The 12,578-nt window shown below is 38.6% G+C and overlaps 1 long non-coding RNA gene across 2 annotated transcripts; it reads right to left on the reverse strand.

The window, feature by feature from the left end:
• Positions 1-9,281: 9,281 nt before the first annotated feature.
• LOC139830975 (uncharacterized) lies at positions 9,282-12,361 on the reverse strand. 2 transcript variants are annotated; one of them, XR_011744640.1, is made up of 5 exons: positions 12,181-12,361; positions 11,508-11,621; positions 10,569-10,715; positions 10,326-10,411; positions 9,282-9,792 (listed from the first exon to the last, which is right to left on the reverse strand). It is a non-coding gene; the product is annotated as an uncharacterized lncRNA (long non-coding RNA). The 2 variants fall into 2 exon arrangements; XR_011744639.1 differs by having other exon boundaries at positions 9,282-10,411.
• Positions 12,362-12,578: the final 217 nt, after the last annotated feature.

Here is a 12,578-nt window from a genome sequence, read left to right on the forward strand (position 1 = left end):
CTCTCTCCTCCATTGTTGTTGACTTTTTGAAGCTTGAGATCTTTCTCCCCTTCCCATGATTCTTGCATCTATTTGAGAGAAAGATTGAGGGGATCTAGATCCACACTTTGACCAAACCAAATCATCTCTTTGTGAGTACTTTAGTCTATACTCCTTTGCGGCGAGGGTCACCGGAGATTTAGGTGAGGCGCCTTCGTGGCGTTCGGTGTGTGGTGTGAGTACCGCATCTTGGGGTGAGGCCTTTGTGGCGTTGGTGTGCATCGAGCAACCACACCTCAAGGTGAGCCTCTTGTGGCGTTCGGGAGCACTAAGCAATCGCACCTCTCCACCGGAGATTAGCACTCGCAAGAGTGTGAACTCCGGGATAAATCATCGTCTCCCGCGTGCCTCGGTTATCTCTATACCCGAGCTCTTTACTTATGCACTTTACCTTGTGATAGCCATCGTGCTTGAAGTTATATATATCTTGCTATCACATACTTGCTTGTATTGCTTAGCCTAAGTTGTTGGTGCACATAGGTGAACCATAGTATATAGGCTTTGGGCTTTACAAAGTAAACGCTAGTTTAATTCCGTATTTGTTAAGCCCATCTCGTAAAAGTTTTAAATCGCCTATTCACCCCCCCTCTAGGCGACATCTATGTCCTTTCAACCAGGGGTCTTGCTTCTCATCCTAGGGCACACACACGTGCCAAATATGACCTCATTTCGGCAAACTATGCCATGTCGAGGCCGTTTCCCACCTCATTTCCGATAAAGTCAATCAGATTTAAACTAGAGGTACTAGATCTAATGCTCATGATTTTTGGGTAAATTAACTTTGTAGGTTTAAAATATGATATGGATGTCATATTTGTATTCATCTCATTTTTCTGATCAATTTAGACATATTATTTGCCAAATTCACATTTACTGATATTAATTATTCCATATTAAATAAAAAAGACAAAAAAATTATTTAATTGTTTTTCAAATTCTATATTATTATTATTTGTATATATTCATTGTTGTTTACTTAAGTAATTATTTAGAATTAAAAAATATAGAGGTGTGGCATCACGGTCAAAGGGTTAATATGATTGATATGATAGTATTAACAACAAGATGTCATTTCTTTCATGGAAGCTCGTCTGAAGAGAACAAAAAAGTTAAGCGTGCTGGGGCAGGAGCAGTGTGAGGATAGGTGACCAACTGGAAAGTTTGACTACAAGTGCAATTTGACCTAAGATTAGGTGTACTAAGTGTGATTGTGAAAGATTAACAAGTAAAAAAGAATAAGAAGAAAAATAGAAAAAAATAAAAATAAATTTTTATTTCAAAAAACATAATTTGAATATTTTTCAAAAATAAATTTGAAAATTTTGAAATACTATGCCGACGGTTCGGCACAACAATCTATGCCGACGGCCAGTCTGTGCCGACGGTGATCGGGCAGTTCCCGACCAGAACTATGCCGACGACGCTACGTCGATTGTCACCGTCGGCACAGCCTGTGCCGACGACCTTCCTTGTTGTGCCGACGGCTGGCGGCCGTCGGCAGACTGCAGCTCTCCCGTAGTGAATATTGATGAAAGTCAACCTCGAAAAAAAAATATTGATGAAAGTATAGTCAACGGCGTTCCATGCCTCGAAGAGGTACTACACAACAGTTTTTGCCTCGCTCCTATCCACTTGACAAATTAAATGAGGTCTTTTAAAACTAAACAAGGAAGTAATTCTCATCATAGATCACCAATCATTCAAGTCTATATTCCGCTTTCGTGCAAATACACGCCTCTGGATTTCTTTAATCTGCTATTGCCTGAGTCAAAAGAAATACAAATACGATCGATGACATTGGCACAAGTAAATCTGACATTTTGAAATAAAATAATCTTTTACATGTTACATCGTCTACTACCTACAGTTCGTTTACACCATTAAATTTATCGCGATCGATTGTTTCAACATTGGACAACACTTAGCTGTATTTCCGCCAACCTATTTTGTACCTTTTTCTTGATACGATCTTATAATGCACTCGTTACCATCCTATCATTTTACGTAACACCAAGGAAAAAATAGCACGCTAAACAAAATAGCGTGGCCTTTCAAAATACGCTATGAAGATTATAACGTGCTAATAGAGCGCTATTTTACAAAATAGCGTTTACATAAATTAAAAAATAACAAATGTAGTTTGTATACTAAGAATTTCGGCAGCTCAAAAATTATCCACAACACAACGATCAATAAACTAAATTGACAAAGTCATGATCGCACTGAAAGATAAATATTTGTCAGTCCAACAAGTAAACAAGTGGACAAGTAGATAACTAATTAACCTGCAAACATGCAAACAATTAAAGAGTCAACTACATAGCAGAAGTAGTAATTAATCAAAATGAGATGAACTAGATGGATAATGCATTCGTTCAACATCTGATTCAGCTCATCATAATGAAAAATTAGAAGCAACTTCTTCTTCTTAAGGAGATTGCATCAGTAGCTCTTACTCGTTGTGATGTTGATTCTTCTTCTTCAACATTACGCATCGTGTGAGGGGGAGTGGAAATTGTCGATGTGCTTCTATGGTTTCCAACGGGTTGAATGACTACAGTTAGAATGGGGATTTAGGAAACTTGTGGGCCAAAAGATCCAAAATAGCTAGTCAGCTGCTCGATTTCCCTACAAAAACAGCACCGCTACAACGCTATAAAAATAGTGCCGCTATAACGCTACGAAAAATACCGTGATTAGCGCCATAGCGAGCCAAATGTGCATAGCGTTGCGTTTACTTTCCAAATACGCTATAGCGCCGCTATAACGCCGAAATAGCGCGCTATTTTTTTCAGTCTAGCAAACAACAACACTATGGCAACTTTCACCAGACCGTGTGCTAATTAAGTACACCCACAAGTACAAACGACACTAAAGACATTCCCATCGCAGTGCTCTCACACCAGAAGTTGTTGCATCTCCTCCTCCGCCATCACCTCCTTTAGTTTTCACCATGAAAGGCGGGATCATCTGCCCCCTAATCCATGGGTATGTGGTATTAGCTTGATCACATCTGTCAATGTACCTCGATGCTAATGAAATGTATGAGATGATTTACTCAATCCAATGATTTTTTTTCATGCTTGCCTTCCACAATTTTCTAAATGCATAGTGTTACTCTGTTGTTGATGTTAGGACTGGAAAAAACCCCAATTTAGTGTATGAAGTTGCCTCGGATGTGCGTTTTGGTCATGAACTTGCAAATCATGAATTTTGGGTAACAAAGTTACCCCGCGCGAGTGTTTTTGTCACTGTCATGGCGACAGTTAGTTTGCTGATGTGGCCAATTAGCTGTTTTGGTCACTCTGTCACGGCAATTGTTAGTTCATGACCAAAATGCAGATCCGGAACAACTTCACAGGCATGGTGTGCATTAGGTGGAGTGAATCTTTTCATGTGATTAGCGTAGTGCGAATAAGGATGGAAATAGGTAGGGTATAAATATAGTAGAGCAATACCATACCCATAAACGTGTAGCTCCTGAGTATAATAGTTTACCTATATTTGTACTCATGGGTATAGAACTTTACACACACCCATAACCGAGGCTACCCTGAGAAGTTGGGTACCTATTAGGTAGATCAATAGTTCACACTAGAATAAAAACCCTTATAGGCAACATCATATTAGTGTCTCTCTTCTAAAGTCACAAACCATCAATATTCGCCCCAAATACCGAAGCCATCCCAAAATACTTGTACGCCACCACTAATGACAACCAGTGGTCTGAAGTCGTTTTGGCGCGCTACCACTAGGTATGCCTCAGTGTCCTTGGCCCATCCCATACTACTGGTGGCGTGGCTAATCAGTATCATTGATACTCGTGGCATGGCCTAGTGGTCCATGCCACCAATAAACACCCAGCCCAGCCCAGCTGAACCGTCTCATATCAAATGAGTCGCAAACCGCTCTTCTCCACTCCACTCTCGCTCACGTCCCTCTCAATCCACTTGCTTGCACCCCCTCTTCCCCATCGATCCGTGCCACCACTACAGTGTATCCATGCCATACTTCCCCGCGGCATCTGCATCCGCATTAATGTCTTCCCGCCGTGATGCAGCCCCGACTGCATCGCCACCACACCGCCCAAGACAGACATCCGTATCACCTTGTCACCGCTGCCGCCCGCATCACCTCGGTGAGTGTCGGGTGCTACCCTTTTTGTGGTTGTAGATGATTTAGAAAATGTGCATAGTTGATTTCGTAAACATGGATTCTGTAGATTTAGTTAGATGACATTTTGTAGTGTAGAACATGTGTAATTTAGATTATTTAGTAGATTAAGATTGTGTAGTGTGTGGATTTAATTTGTATTCGATTTTATTAGTTAAAAAATATTGTTAGTGGATTTAGATTCTTGTAGTTGTTAGAAATTATTGTTAGATGATATTGTTAGTGGATTCAGATTCTTGTAGTTATTAGAAATTGTTGTTAAACAAAATATTAGATTTATTTAGTTATTTCTTGTTGTTGTTAGTACCATACTAGAGCCGACGTTTTGTGGTGTGCATTAGAACGGGACGAAAAAGCCCACATGTGGGGAGGCGATCACCATCAATAAGCGAAAACACTACCTAGAACATGGCCGAACGCTGAGCAGGCGACACACACCAATGATTGTGTGGTGGATGGTTCTGACTGCTGACATTTGGAAAGAGGGCACGACTCAACTTACCCGACAAACGACAAGTCGCAGACTTCCTTGTGCGTTGGATATGAGGATAGCCACCAAGTCCGAGGAGGAGGAGCATCGCCAGACCATAGCGTTGCCAGACTCTCCCTCGGTGCGGAAATACGGTCGTTATCCTAAGGTGGTGTCGCACAACCTCCATGAGTTCAAGTCCTCCGACGTGCACCAGCATCACGACCACACTTCTGGCCTAGCAGCACAAGCATGAGGATGAGTAGTTCAAACAATGTTAGGAGCAACGAATGTATTAATTATTTAGAGATATTCATAATGTATTATATTAGTGGTGTGTTGCAACTTATCATAATAGAGTTTATATTCTTCTAATGCTTAATATGTAACTAATCGTGCAATAAACTAAAAATGTTCAAAATGTTTAGACCGTGCTAGGCTTTAGAACTGATTCATGTTTTTTTTTTCATCTGTTAACATGATCATGCATCATATGAATAACCCGTCGTGCACACATTATGGCTACGTTAGCTGCAAGGATAAAATGTCTAACTAATTTTTATTTTCACATAAATTTGTACAGACCTCTCCTGTAGCGCAAGACGCGACTTTCTGCTCCATGTCAACATATGAGTTAACTCTCGTCCTACTCAGAAATCCTGAAAATTTATGGTTCTCCTGACAATGAGGACAACCCAAAATTATTTCGGTTGCCTTGGTTGGAAAGCCCTTGCAAATGACTACAGAATGAAAGCTGGGAGAAGGTGCTTGCTCTATCTTAAGTATGCCAATAGCGACATTGGCTTGTTTTACTAGACCCCTCACGCAAGGTTTTATGAGTTTGCTGAAGACAATGACCAACACATTAGAGATAATGACGACATAATTTTGTATCACAATGAACAAACGAGGACTCAGAGTAGGTTAATATGTTAATTAGTTGAATCAATAATTTTCTACTTAAGCCAGCAAGTTAAATTTATTGATACCAGTCTATAGTAGATGATGTTATATCGAATTATACATTCAGTAATATGAATTGCTGTTTTTAATATGAGTTGTTGTCTGTCATATAACTTTTATGTAAAATTCAGTAAAATCGGCAGCTATATTTAAAATTTCTCATATACATTAGTTCTGTGGTGTTAGTTGTGATATACCGATGATATGCCATGTACACTTCAGTAAAACTATTTTAAACACTAGTGTCACAACCTACAGTGCAACGACACATCGTACTGCACTTGTGTTCTTCTACTCTCTACTCTCTACTGGATCGTCGCGTGCCTGGCGCCCACCTATTTTCCCTGGCCCACTACAGACAAAGAAAGTGAGAAATTGTTGGATCTATAGGGGGGAAGATGGAGCTTGGTGGTGTTGTCGCAACACTGTATTGGGGGAGGACCAAGGGATTGAGAACTCGAGGGGACGTATGTCAGATCAATATGGGTAGGGTTTGGGTATACTTGTGGGCACATAACTGTATTTATGCCATACCCATGACTTGATGGGTAAGATACAGGTGCTACCCATGGATATTTGTGTTGCTTTAGATATAATCATACACTACCCATATATGCACGGCAACTTGGGTAACCATACCCTGGATAAAATTGCCATCTTTAGTAACGGAGAGAGTTAGAGTTCATTGGTGCTTTCTCGAAAGGCCTTTTTAGAGATAAATATGGATATTTATACTAATCTAAAGGCACAACTGATGTCCTACTTCATGGCATAAAAGATGGAATAAGAAAACAAGACGCGTGATTACAAGCGTTTACAGAAGGTATTAACTTCATACTTGAGCAGATTGTGGGGTTACGTTGACAATAGGACGTGACATACTCCTATCAGTCACTGTCCGTGACAGGCGGCCGTTACTCTGACCGTGAGACAACTCATTAATAACTATATATCCTCGTTAATAACTAACGGTGACATGACTCTGACAGTGACAACGATATGTGAGGCATATTTTTTGCACTTGTCTTTTTTCTGCTTGTTTTAATGTACGTCTGCTAGTTGATGGTTGTTTTAATGAACGGCTGCTAATTAAGCGATGTACTAGTACACAGTACTATAGGTAGCAAGATTTAAATCACGTCGAATAATCAAGCCAAAAAGATTGTTGTCATGAAACCAATTATTGTAGTACACGAGCATGTTAATCATCAATCTTTGTAAATTGAAAGGACTTGTCTCCTTTACTTTCTTCAATACTTATGCTTCAGGATACAACGGTTGGTACACCAGTTCCAGGCAAAACCTCCCCTTTTAGTGTTCTTTTGCTTGAGACTTTCTTTATAGTTATGCTCGCCTGCGTAAAAACCAATCATTTTCTTTTCGTTCAAAAGCCAGCCAACTAAGTTGGTTACTGATTCACTGAGGTGATTTCATTCTCTTTTTATTCCAGCAATGCCCGAGAGACCCTATTTGAAAGCAGTTTCGAGGTCGGTTGTCCCAATGAGTTGGACCCATGCCTTGTTGAAGGTTCTTCTGCCACTGCTTTTTTATCTTGTTTATCAACCCAAATTCCTGCGCTCAGATGTGGGACACAAACCCGCTGTCTTGACTTTGTCATTTGGAATAATTCCAGGAATCAATCGTACGGAAACTGGACAAAGGTAAGGGCAGATTCAAGGCCAAGCAAGAGCTACTCTTCCTTCCTCTTTTTCCATACCAAGAAAGGGGAAATCCTATGTTGCACCCCATCAAATCGAGTCTGTCTAGATATTCATGAAAAAAGTAAGAGATACCTTTCCAGATTGAGTGAAGACTCCATAATGCCTTGACCCAGTACAGTAGCTTATCCCAGTCTAGCTATCAATCAATGCCATTAAGCTTACTAGATTTAAATGTGCGCCTTGGCGCACGATCCCGTGGAGCTCTTACCAATATAAATTTTGTATAACTGAGATTTTTTCATTTGCGAATTACAAAAGCTCCAGAATTAACAAACCAACTAAGCACATAAATCTGTTACATGCAACCAAAAGAACCGACAAAATGGAAGAAAAAAATCAGTACACTGAACTACAAAGCCAAAAAAAATATAGAGATTAGTAACTACATAAACATCAAAACCAAAGCATCCATGATTCAGAGTAAAAGAGCAAACCCGTCCAGAAAACCACAAACACAGTGGTTCCGCATGAACCTGTACAAAGAACAGTCAGAAGCACACATCAGAAACAGACTAAAAGGGGATCAAGAACAGCACAACCTTGGATCGGGAAATGGGATGGAGAAAATGTGTCTGGAACCAACCTCAACCAGCCAATCACCGGTTCAGGCGTCGGCCATCCGAAACCTAGGAGCAGCGCACCACTTCCCCTACACCTGGGAAGAAACGGATGCAAGTGATTTCGAGTGATGGCACTACCAGATAATATTAAACAGAATATTTCGGAGCTTATTATTAGTATATAGGAAAAATTGTTTTGACTCACTAAAGATCCAACTGTATTTCAGTGAAGACATGTTTTTCGCCTCATCGCGAGATTGCACACATCACACTAATCTTTCATTCATATAAAGATGACCAAATCACAATCCTAGAGCGATCCAAGCAAACAACTTTATCTAACTAACTTCCTTAATACGTAGTAAGTATTAACACATTTATACTCTTGTTTTCTCTTGATATGATGTAGCCAAGAAACGATGGACAAATATCACGTCAACATGGATTAAGTATTGCTGAGACCATCCAGAATTGTAGCCAAATCTGCATACAGAAGGAAAATAAAGCAGGTCATATAGCCCCGAAGAAATGTCAACGCACATGGCAGTCTCAAGCAGCACATAAATCTTTGCAATACTTGCACCTGCAGCCTCGAGCAGGCCATGAGCCAGTGACCCAGCCAGCAGGGCAGAGGCACACCAAATCCTCTCATCCAACTTCACTTTACTCACTGTAAGACCACCCATGTAATTTACTTTCATCAAACTATACTTCACAGCATCATTTCAAAACTCAAAATCTCAATAGAAAATTCTGGAGAAATTTCAGAAGCATATTCGATATAAAAGCTGATTTTCTAGTATATGCAACAAATAAAATATAGTAGCTAGTCCTGATATTTATGCAGTGATTTCAGTATTTAACCAGACACAAAGCAGCCATCTGAATGTGGGTTTGCTAGCCCAACCATCCAAAAATTTAAAAGGGTGCAGACGTTTCAATATTTAACACCAGGCACAAAGCAGCTAGCTTATTGTGGTTTGGTTAGCACAACTGTCCCAAAATGTAAATAGAGGATACCAACACGCTTAACTAATTAGAATCACCAAAAGAATGTGCTTACGAAGAAATAAATGATCAGGTATGGAGAGAATACCTTCTCCCTCCCGCATCCGTAAAAGTATATTTACATCGCCGCCATACTGCTTGATTCATAAGGTTGCCCTGCACGGAAGTATAGCAGTCCTAAATAATCTCAATGATAGTTGAGAGAGGTGACCAAATAGAAAAAAAATATTAACAATATGTAACATCAAAAGATCAGAAGGGAGTAGATGCAAGCCAGTCATATCAAAAAATAAAATATTTCACTTACAAAAAGTGTATGTATGTTAATATTCAGATTGACTACATCAAAGCCTGAGAAGATGCATCTGGAAATATATCGGAAAGCGGCGAAAAGAAGTAAATGTAGCAGCAGAATCGTGAATATGAAGGTACGAACAAATCTTACTGGGTTTGGCAGCCTTAGTAATGACCATGAATACGGAGCATATTTTATAATAGCTTGTATCTACCACTCGAAAGCAATCATATACCTATCAGTCTATCACAAGAAAAAAATAGTTGCATCATATCTGTAACTGGCCTAAAAACTACCTATCAATGTCCAACAATACTATAGGATAGGATATGGTATACACCGATGTTCTTAGCATGCATGAAACTAAAAAGCGTCACTAAAAGCTGGAGAAGATATGGGGACGGAAGAAGTGGCCGAAACATAATCAAAATTGCTTAACCCTAGTCCTAAAGCTCCTACAACACAAAATGAAACATAACTGCATTTCAAGCTCTTGTGGGATAAGCTGGCACAAACATCATCCAAGTTATTTTCTCCATCCCTAAATCGGCCAACTGCAGACCTCTGCCAGATTGTAAATAAATGAAAGAATCATCACATTCTCGTATAGTTGTATTCCAAAAATAGTTTAGTACTGTAAAATCATGCGTAAAGTAATCATCAACTCATGTAGCTTGTTGCGGGCAGTTTCAGAAACTGCTATTCTTTGTCCTTACTCTATATAAAACAAATAATTTAAGCTTGGATTCGTACTTGGGAAATAACCTAAGCAATGATATAACAAATGAAAAATCAAAGAGATGTATGCTACTATTCACATCACTTTCTTCTTATGTCTTCATTTTTCCATTGTGGAATATATCGTAACTAAAGAGGCATGCAGCAATCATCATCGCGTTGAACAATGTTCACTTCTGTAATCAAGTGCCATTGCGTATCTCGTCTTATTTCATGTTACTAATAAAGGAATCAAAGAGCTAACAGTTTCGTATATTGCTCCTCATGTCGGGAATTAACCGTTCCATAATTTGCAGAGCTGATAAAGCATATCCATATTGCATATATTTTCTGAATTTTAAAAAGGGGAAGAAAAGCACCTGATTGTTGTAATTGGAACATTAATATTCAGTAACTTCAGTGTGGCCATGTTCAGTGCTTCCATTATAGTTCTTTCCCCGCCATCCTACGGGAAAGGAATATAAAGTCAAAATGGAATGAGACCAGTAGCGTAAGCACACTTCTTCCAGCTTAAAAAATTGTAATAAAAAAAATTCAGAATGCCTCCAAAATGAAAATGTCATATTGTAAGCCAAGACTGTTCCAGCGGAAATTGTGGTCACCTGGCTCTAATGCTTGTTAGTTTTTCTTTATCATGCTAGCTGGAGGTCATTACAGCTGAACGCTGCAAAAGAAAGGAATAGACTGGACAGGATCTCGACAGTGACAGTCTCAAGCTCAATAGTTCCATCTCGACAGTCTCCATTAGGCTGTAACAAAACAAATAAATGCTTTAATCAGAGCAGTATTAAGGAGACCAGAGAAAGGAAAATGTTTGAGAATAAAGGAAATGTTATACTCTCAACACCAGAAAATGATCTGAATTCTGTACTTGGCATACGTGAGTAAACACTATAAGTTCCTCTTGTACATGAAATACTTCTGTAAATGAAAAATCAGGCAGACATTTTTTTATTCTGAAAACAAAATATAGGATATGCATCAGGCTGTTATGGTACTCAGCTTTATACATGGAAAAACTTTTTAGTCCAGCTGCCATATTTAAGAATGGAAATACATGATGCCCAATACTATTTAAGAATATATATATATATATATATATATATATATATATATATATATATATATACAAAAAAGAATTTTTATATCAATATTTGTAGATTGTACAGAACAAAGAAAGCAATGCGGAGGGATATGGTGCAGGTAAAAGAAAATGGCAGGAACCTAGGATGCCCCAGTTCTTTAGATTAAACGATTGGGAGGTGAACAAAATCAATTCAAATACTCACACAGTAGTGTGAAGTGCCACGAATCACTGCAAAAAAGCAAGATATGTAAAGAAACTAATGACAGAGCCTGCATAACTTTTTTTTTCGAGAATGGAGCCTGCATTACTGAATAACTATCATAACCATCAGCCCTATGCAAATGAAACAACATTGCAAGCGACTGAAAACTAATGTAGAGACAAAAAATTAATGTTGTTGTATTATGTCATTTAAAGAAAATATCTCCGCGTGATTCACCTAAACCATGTTTACCTCATATTATTTTACAGAAGATCTTTAATATCCATGTAATTCCTCTGCACCATAAATGCTACATGTGCCTCGCAGATTCAAGAATAATTTGTACTGAATCTAAATAACTCCAGCCTGAGAATTAAATGACACATCACTATCCTAGAAAATGTTTCATTCATGAGCTGAAAATCAATGGAACCTATCACCTGCTCATCTTGCAATGCCAAGATAGAAATTAAAAACAACCAGATTACCCTTGCAAGCAGCTAAGAAAATTATGGCTGTGCACAAACCAAAAGAACACCAAAACAAAGGTGCAGCATGGTGGCGCCCAAATTAGTATGGCTATGCATAAATCAAAATATCACCAAAACTTGAACCAATAACAAACTCAAAAATAAAATACCCAAAGTTTTTATGGGAACTGAACAAAATCCCAATTAGTTGCATCGTAGATCCATACATCTGAATTAATTTGTTATAAACTTCTTAAATTTAGTTGCAACAAGAAACAAATGTCTGTAGCCTAGGGCCAAGAAAGATTGGAAGCTAAACAAAATTTTCTTAAATACATGTAAAGATATATGAGGCATCTTATGCCATCATGTTTAATTCAGCTGCACATGAAGGCTGAAACATGCAGCAACAAAAAGACTGAAAGATGCGACCAAAAAAGTTCAGATATATTCACCTCTATGACGTCAGAATGCATGGATCCTTCCAATAAGGTAATCACTAATTAGAGCCAGATTACTCATAGGTATGATCAACCAACTCTTGTGTGTAAGACACCGTATCCAAGTCTTAAAATCAACCAAAGGTTCGGATCTTTTCCCCTCATTAGATGAGAAATGGAATTCTAGAACGGTTGCAAATCTACAAGAAGGTCAGTAAAGCAAGAAAAAAAGGAAATTAGACACTATAAAAGTGATCATGTCGCTTCCTTCCAGTAAGAATTTTGTTGTGCTCTTTAGCACACACCAGTAACATGATATAGTACAGAAATAAAAAATACATATTGTAGAGATAGTTCATGCGAGTCATGGGTCATCTTTATTTTCAAGAACTGTATTAACCATTTTCTACACA

This window comes from Lolium perenne, chromosome 5, assembly GCF_019359855.2.
Source record: "Lolium perenne isolate Kyuss_39 chromosome 5, Kyuss_2.0, whole genome shotgun sequence".
NCBI classification, from domain to species: domain Eukaryota; kingdom Viridiplantae; phylum Streptophyta; class Magnoliopsida; order Poales; family Poaceae; genus Lolium; species Lolium perenne.